The sequence below is a fragment of the Trifolium pratense genome, linkage group LG1 (assembly GCF_020283565.1).
Source record: "Trifolium pratense cultivar HEN17-A07 linkage group LG1, ARS_RC_1.1, whole genome shotgun sequence".
Lineage (NCBI taxonomy): Eukaryota > Viridiplantae > Streptophyta > Magnoliopsida > Fabales > Fabaceae > Trifolium > Trifolium pratense.
In genome coordinates, this window is record NC_060059.1 from 43,399,649 (window position 1) to 43,408,620 (window position 8,972).

General features: G+C 31.4%; 1 long non-coding RNA gene and 1 pseudogene across 5 annotated transcripts; one reads left to right on the forward strand and one right to left on the reverse strand.

Moving 5' to 3' along the window:
* Positions 1-1,836: 1,836 nt before the first annotated feature.
* On the forward strand, positions 1,837-4,065 carry LOC123881653. 5 transcript variants are annotated; one of them, XR_006799562.1, is made up of 6 exons: positions 1,837-2,415; positions 2,545-2,694; positions 2,781-2,878; positions 3,016-3,087; positions 3,640-3,805; positions 3,887-4,065. It is a non-coding gene; the product is annotated as an uncharacterized LOC123881653 (long non-coding RNA). The 5 variants fall into 5 exon arrangements; XR_006799564.1 differs by having other exon boundaries at positions 2,545-2,648; XR_006799561.1 differs by having other exon boundaries at positions 2,545-2,644.
* Positions 4,066-8,000: 3,935 nt separating this feature from the next.
* LOC123894563 overlaps positions 8,001-8,972 on the reverse strand; it is a 1,558-nt pseudogene continuing 586 nt past the window's right edge.

Sequence of the window (8,972 nt, forward strand, 5' to 3'; positions counted from 1 at the left end):
TTCTCATCACCATTGGATATGCTCAAATGACATCTGACCCTACCTTATTTACCAAGTCCACCTCATCTAGTTTCACTGCCCTGCTTGTGTATGTTGATGACATAGTGCTCACTGGTAACTGTTTGGAAGAAATTGTCACCACTAAGTCACAATTGCACAATACCTTTGGCATTAAAGACATAGGGATACTAAAATTCTTTCTGGGATTAGAAGTGGCTCACTCCCAGGAAGGGATCACACTGTGCCAAAGGAAATATTGCTTGGAATTGTTAACTGAAACAAGTACCTTGGGATGCAAGCCATCTAGCATTCCCATGGATCCAAGTAATAGACTACATCATGTTGACAGTGAACCTCATCATGACATCACTGAGTATAGAGTATTGGTTGGAAAATTATTATACCTCACTTCCACAAGGCCTGATATAGCTTTCCCTGTCCAACAATTGAGTCAGTTTCTTGATGCTCCAACCTCAATACATTTCAAAGCTGCTCACAAAGTGTTAAAATATCTCAAAGGAAATCCTGGTACTGGTTTGTTTTTCCCTAGAAATTCATCAATCCAACTACTGGGGTTTAGTGATGCTGATTGGGGAGGCTGCATTGACAACAGAAGATCAATCACAGGCTATTGTTTTTTCATTGGACAATCACTGAAATGTTGGAAATCCAAGAAACAGTTGACAGTGTCAAAATCATCATCTGAGGCTGAATATCGGGCTTTAGCATCTGCCACATGTGAATTGCAATGGCTGAGTTACTTACTAAGAGATTTGCAAGTCACAACAGACAAGCTACATGCACTTTACTGTGATAGTCAGAGTGCTTTGCACATTGCCTCAAACCCTGTGTTCCATGAACGCACAAAGCATCTAGACATAGACTGTCATATTGTTCGAGAGAAGCTACAAGGAGGACTCATGAAATTATTACCTACCTCAGGTTACAATCAAATAGCAGATATTTTAACCAAAGCTCTACATCCAGCAAATTTTCATAGACTTTTCTCCAAGCTTGACCTTCACAACATATTCAGGCCTCAGGGGGTGTGACAAAGTATAGATTGATTAATATTAGCTAGTCAATCAATTGTATTAGTTGGTTAGTTAACTTGTATCACAAGCAATGAGTTAGTTATGCAGTTTGTAACTTAGATGAGTTATTTAGAGGTTTGTTAGAAGCTATCTCATCTATATATAGTTCATAACACTTGTAATCATCATCAATTAATCAATCAAAACTCTGAATTACTCTTTATTCTCTTTCTTTTCTATCTTCAAGCTTCAAGCTTGAGCTTACTTTTTCTCCATCAATGGAGTTTCACATTTTACTTTTGGTATCAGTTTTGTTTCTTGATATCGGCCACACCAGATAATAAGAGGACCCGAAGGTCAGTCAGGTCACACATTCAAGGTTGTTTTGAGGTTCAGAAAAACAAAAAAGAAGAAAAACAACAACATAGTATAGTGGTGGGATCAAAGAAAGAAGAAGAAGAAGAACAACAACAACAACATAGTATAGTGGTATCAAAGAAAGAAGAAGAAGAAGAACAACAACAACAACAAATACAACATGATATATCAATACTGAATGAGTTTGAGCGTTATCATAATAAGTTACTCGCTCGTCGTCTTGGTCTCACTCATCTTCTTGATCTTCAGCGTAAAATCATCCTCACTAAATCTTCTCCCAAGGTACAAATTAATTAATTATTAGTAATAAATAGGTCAAGTCTAACATGCACAAGTATTGATTTATATTATAACGAATACGAATTTTACAAAATTTACCGTTGGATTGAAAGTTTATATCATATAGATTATCCATAACACGACGCTGTTTCGGTTACAGCATTTATAGCTTGTGTCACATTATCACCCTTCAACGGCACATTATCTCCGACTGCCACGTCATCACCTTCAATCGAACCTTCATCGTCCTTCAACGAAGCCGTTTCGGTGCCAATATTCATATCTTGTTTTTCTCGATCACTATCAGAATCTTCTATTACTACCACGTCACCTTTAACCGAACCATCATCCTCGTCGCTTAATAATATAATCTCGGCCCCTCCATCCATAGCTCGTGCCACTTCATCACCATTCACAGTAGTAGGTTGTTGTGTTTGTGGAGGAGGAGGAATGGTGAGTGTGACTGTGATTTTGACCGTATATGTGACTTCCTCATCCTCTTCCTCCGCCATTGAAAGCTCAATTCCGGAGATTGAAAATGGTGACGTGAACACTGAACCCTATTAGCATGGATTCTGTAATTGCTGAAATTACAAGATAGTGAAGATACTTTGTAGTTTACAATACTACTCCTTTCCAAAACCTCAACCTGTTGTTTTCCTTTGATGTGGTGTAGGCAGACAACCAATCTCAACCTTCCTCAATATCTGGCCCACGGATAAAGGTTTTGTTTTTGTTTGAATTTTATTTTATGTATAATTGGTGTGTAATAGTCTCTGTATTTGTGGCATTGTTTTGTTAGTTTAATAGTCAAGGTGCTCTTTCAATAACTCATTTTATTTAACCTTTTCAGGTCCTATAACCTTTTAAATGTATTAGTGGAAGAAAGATAATGTTGGTAATTGCAAGAGACGACAAGGCAAACTACTACTACTTAGCATTGACGCCGACAAGTTTGTAATCGTTTGCTTAACACATCACTTGGTTTTCCTAAATATACTATGTGATCGCCATTTAATCTTGTCCTTGGCTATTTGATTTCAGAATATATCTTTTCCTTGATTAATAGTGAGTTTTTCTTTCTTTCAGTGCACAGCTAATAAAGGAATATGTTACTGTGAATGTTCTTTTTGAGGTTTCAAAAGCTGCTAGCTAATATGACACAATCTATGGTGGTTGTTCGTGAGGTAATTTCCCCCTTTCTCCTAAGTATTGTAAACCTCAGTAAATATTTTATTTAACATAGTTGATAGTTCTCTATTACTGAAGTTTGTTCCTTTTTATGATTATGATTGACATGTCTTTGATCAATTCAACTGTATAGGGATGCCTCAGGAAGCTAGTGCATGTTATAGGGTTTTCATACAGACGCGGCCAAAGTATGGCATGTCGTATGGTGAGTTTTACTTCTTTGTCTATTTGCAACTAATTTTACTTCCATAAGTTAATAATTTCTAGGTTTGTGTGTTTTAACAAACTAATTAACTAACTAACCAACAATAAACTAACTAATTAACTAACTAACTAGGTACTAACTAATTAACTGACTAACTAAACAACTATAAACTAACTAACTAACTAATACAACTAGTTCCCTTCTATTAATACAACTAGTAAGGATTGAAAATTACTGAACTTTTATTCTAACAGTCTTCAAGAAATAGATCACAATCATCTTCAAGAAACAGATCAGTTTTAATTCAAGAAACTAAACTTAGAAAAATGGTGTTGAAGTTTGTTGGCACTAGTAAGTAACAAACTTCTTTGAAACCTAGCTTTTTTTTTCTTTGAATCTTCTTTTTTTGCTTATTTTATTTAACTTGTAGGTTTTGATTTTAAGATCAAAATGCTGTTGTGAAAGAGGAATTTGTGATACATTTAGAGATACATTTAATGAGGAATTCTAGCTTCTTTTTCTCTGAATCTTCTTTTTTTACTTAACTTGTAGGTTTTGATCCTAAGATCAAACAACCACATTCTGGCGAATGCTGTTATGAAAGAGGAATCTGTATTAGATGTAGAGATACATTTAATGAGGAACAATTGAAAGAAGAGAAGTCCCTCGAAGGCCAGGAATATTTTGCACTAGTAACTTGTTCGTATGAGCTGTTCATGTACGTTTTTAATTAATTTTTCTGTTTTTTTTATTCTATCACAAACAATTGTTTATTTATTTTCTTACTTTTTTATCTTAGAGATCCAAAAAGGGTTGCCAAGGCAAGGCAATGAGTGCTTTTAATAGGTTGTCAGAGGCTGAACGTAAGGAATGGGTAGATATTGCAAAACAAAGTATTCTTGTTGAAGAAGCAGCAGCCAAAGCTGAGGAAAGATTACCATTTTGGGAATCTAAGCTTGAGGAGAAAAAAATGGAAGCAAACAGTTCCGAGAAAACGTAAAGCTTCTCCTATGAGTTCGCTTGATATTGAAATTGCAAAATGGGAAAAATTTTGTAAGGGTGCTGAAGCAATGAAAAAATTTGCTGAATCCAAAAAGGATGCTGAAAAGGGTGCCTCTTCTAGCAACCAAGCTGAAAAGGGTGCATCTTGTAGCAACAATGCTGAAAAGTGAAGTTTTACTATGGTTCATTGTTGAAAGCAAAATTTTCCTTTCTAAACATTCCAACTTTCGTTTTTATTTTCTAGCATATTCTCTTTGGCAAAAGTTTCCTTTCTAACATTCCAACTTGTTGAAAGCAAAAGTTTTACTATGGTTTATTGTTGATATCAAGTAAAATGCACCATTACTATGTTATATATGTTCTCTTTGGTTTCATTTTTATTTTCTAGCATATTCTCTTTGGCTACTGGTGTATGGTGCTTCTTTAAGTATTATGTGCCGTGGACCTCTTCTTAAACATGTGTTGAAATGAAACTTGTAAGACCATTTCCGAACAACTTCAAAAAGAGAGAAAAAAAAGGCTCAGTAAAATTAATAAAACAAACACACTAAGGGGACAAATTCACAAAATCACTTTACTAATAAGGGGAGAGATTCACAAAACAAACATATTGATAGTGTTTGTGAATCACTACATTACGAGTGAACCACTACATTACGCGTTCTTAATACATTACGAGTGAATTACTAAAATTTTTAAGCAAAGAGAAATAGGATCGAACATAATTTTTTATTTATCTAATTCGTTTAAAGAGAATTATAAAAGTAGAAAATAAGCCTGGCCAAACGGGGCCATATACTTTTGTTTTTGTAATAGCAATGTACTCTATAAGTTTGCTTTTGTTTTTTGTTTTGTTTGAATGTAATGCCGGAATATAAAGAAATAACAACTAATTTAAACAATTTTAAAAATTTGGTTTTATATATTTAGTTTGTTGAAATATTTATACTACCTAATAAGTAATGAATAAAATATTTCAAACATTCAAAAAATATTACTCCCTCTGTTTTTTTTTAGTGTCCATTTAAAATAGTAACACCAAATTAAGAAATTGGATTTTTGCACCTTATCTTCCTATTATACCCTCATCAATAGATTTATTGTTATACAATAAAAATATTTTCAGATTATTGTTACCAATAGAATATATATATCATTACATAATAGTGAACTCAGACGATCTAACACTAATGACTTAAGAAAAATAACGAGGGTTGTAGATAGTTATTTTGAGGAACTTGGATCATTTTCTAATGTTGGATCACTTCTCAGGTGTGTGTGAGAGACTAAGGTCTTGTTTGTTTTAACATAAATTTATTTTAATAGTTTTGCAAAAAATTATAGGATATATAATTTTATTTTTATAGTAGTAATGTATTTCATAAGTTTGCATAATTGTTTTTTATTTTATAGATGTTTGCAAAAAAGATGAAAGGAAACAAAAGAGAAAAATACAAAAGAAAATATGAAAAGAAATAAAAAATCAGAAAAATAATTATACAAGTAGTAGTACAGGAAAAATAAAAATAAGGAGAATGAATTATAATATTGATGGTGTTATGCATTTAATAATTGGTCGTAGGTGATTTTGGTGATTTATATGGCATGACTCAAAAAGTCATATTAAATACATGGGAACAAGAAAATTGTGTATGCTTTATTAAAATTAAATTTTTAATTTAAACTTCATAATTCGTTGGCGGTGAGCTACATGTAATTGGCCGGTGGTGTGATTGATATATATGACTTCTAGAGTCATATGTAACACATGAAAATGAGGGAAAATAAAATGTGTATTATTTACTTAAAAAAATGTGAATAAGGACAAAACTTACATGCATTTTCATACATGCATTTCTTACTTTTCTACTCACAAAGAGGTGGTTATTTGTGTTTTTTCATTTTGAAAAAATAAAAGAAAATTATTTTTTAATAAAAAAAACTACCTCTTTGTGAGTGGAAAAGTAAGAAATGCATGTATGAAAATGCATGTAAGTTTTGTCCTCTAATATTCAAATTTGTGATTTTCATAATTTCTTTAATTAAAGTTTGCAACAATTAAATTTCTAAATTAAAGTAAGATTCTCAATTTTAGATTAAGTTCAAATTATATTATCAATAAAAAGTATTCAAGTTTGATCACTAACTTAAGTAATAATTGAATTTTTTTTTGTTTTGTTTGAATATAACGCCAAAATATAAAGAATTAACAAATAATTTAAACAATTTTAAACATTTGATTTTAAGATAAGATATAACAAAAAATAAAAAGATATAATATATTTATTGAAGTTAATTATATTTATGTTACCTAAAAAGTAATGAATAAAATATATCAAACATTTAAAAAATATTAGAAAATAATAAATTTATTGAAATAAATTATGATAAGATTTAATTAAAAAATATTAAAAAAACAAAAATAAAATGGATGTTGGTATATTTATGATAAATTAAAATAATTTGGTTTCACCTTTAGTCTTAATATTTTTTATTTTTCAATTTTTTTTGTAAAACAAATATTTTTAAAAAATAGAAAATAAAAATATTAAGAATAAATGTGAAAGCGACACAAATATTGATATTTTAAAAAATGATTTTTTTAAAATAGAAAATGAAAATTTCTTTTTTTAAATAATTTTTTTTTTGGAAACATGCTTGTGTAGATTTGTCTGGAGTCATGGGCGGAGCCACATTAGGGCAAGCCTAGGCAAGTGCCCAGGCTCTCACAAAAAATTGTGGTATTTTTAACAGTTAGTTTAGGGTAAAATTAAGATTTTAGGAGTTAGTTTAGGGTAAAATTGAGATTTTTTATTTAAAATTAAGATAAATTGAAAATTTTAGGGGTTAATTTAGGACAAAACTTGTTAGACTTAAATTTTGCCCAGGCTCCATAAAATTTCTGGCTCCGCCACTGACTGGAGTTTCTCCACTTGTAAGATTAGGGGTTGGTGATTTTACCATGGGACGGATGTTTTAAGCAAAATGTAAAGAGGGTGTTTGCATGACATGTAAAGAACCGAACACAATTCACTTCTCAAGTAAGCAACCGTGTAAAATCAGAATGTTTGTTAAGTAAGTAGCGAACAATGTAAAATCCTAAATTTTTACATACATGAGATGCTCGCTAGTTAAGTAACAAACTGTGTTAGCAAGTTAACCAAGCAAAATGGCCAACATGAGAAAACATGTTTTGACAATAAACACGTTTTTATACCGTTTGCTTTCGACACTTTTGGGTTTCTAGAACCAGTGGCTATAAACCTTTTGAAAAGAGTTCAAAAGGTAATGCATTGTAATGTCGTGACGCATACGTCTAGAGATGTAGTTTTTCAAAGATTGAGTTTTGCCATTCAAAAAGGATTAGCGGCGTAGCTTGTTGATCGTCTACTTTTTGTTCCCGTGTAATTATTTTATATATAAAAAATTAATTAATTAAAAAAAATTATAATAATTTTTTTGGTTAAGATTGACTTATGACCTCTAGCATACTATCAAAATTTCTCATCACTAGACCACACCTAATGGCTTAATTATAATAAAATTAAATTGTACTTTAATCAAGTATATGAAAAAATACAGTAATTAGTAATAAAAAATGAAATAAAATATATTAGCAAAATATATGGTATTTGTTGATATTTATTATTATTGATATTGATGATTTGGGAATAGAATGCAATGATCATGATGACAAGATATTGATGTCATAGGAATAAGAAAATCTGATGTCATAGGATTGTTGTGTGTGCAAGAAAATCTTTGGAAATGATGTCATAGGACTCCTTGAAAAAATTACATTATCATTTTAAATTGGATAATCTTTGGAAATATAATTGATAATAATATACCAAACCTTAACGTCGTTAATCCATATACAACACATTAGTGTCATACGATAAGCATGGCCTTTAGCGAGCTTCAATCATAGTCATACTTACATCATTTAGTGAGTGAATTCCTTCACTGGTTGATGGATTTGAACCCTCATAATTACTTTTCTTGAAAATAAATGCTGGTTGTTTTGGAGTAGGAAGAGTTGAGTCATTTCCCAACATAGAAACAACAGCTGACATAGATGGTCTGTCAATAGCAAAATCTTGTACACATAAAAGTCCTATTTGGATGCATCTTTCAACTTCATGCTCAGAGAATGACTCTCCTAATGATTCATCAATAATCTCCATGGCTTTGCCTTCTCTCCATAGATTCCATATCTACATAAATTGAACTTACTACATTATTTAGACTACATATTATAATGTGAATTTGAATTAATTGGAGTATAGTTTGTAGCAAATACTAACATGTCCAACTAAAGTTGTGGATTCCTAATCTTCATATTGAATGCTGTTCTTTTTGCCTGTAATAATCTCTAGCAGCAAAACTCCAAAGCTGTATACATCAGACTTCACCGAGAATTGTCCTTCCATCGCATACTCTGGAGACATATAACCGCTGTAAAACAAAAATATATGTAATGAGATTACTAAAATTATGATAGAGATACGAGAAAAATAATGCAAGGAAAGGAATAGGCTTTTACGCTGAATACATACTAGAGGTTCCAACGACACGTTTTGTAGTTGCTACAATTTGATCTCCACCAAACATTCTAGCCATACCAAAATCTGCAATTTTTGGGTTCAATTCCATGTCCAACAAGACATTGCTAGCCTTTAAGTCTCTATGAATAATTCTTAATCGTGAGTCATGGTGAAGATATAAGATCCCTCTAGCAACGCCACAGATAATATCAAACCGCTTTCTCCAGTCTAGTTCATAACTTTTAGATTTATCTAACCAAAAATTCAGTATAATGAGTGAATTAAGTACTTTATGACAATATGATATAACAAATACAACAAAGGCGAAGAAAACAA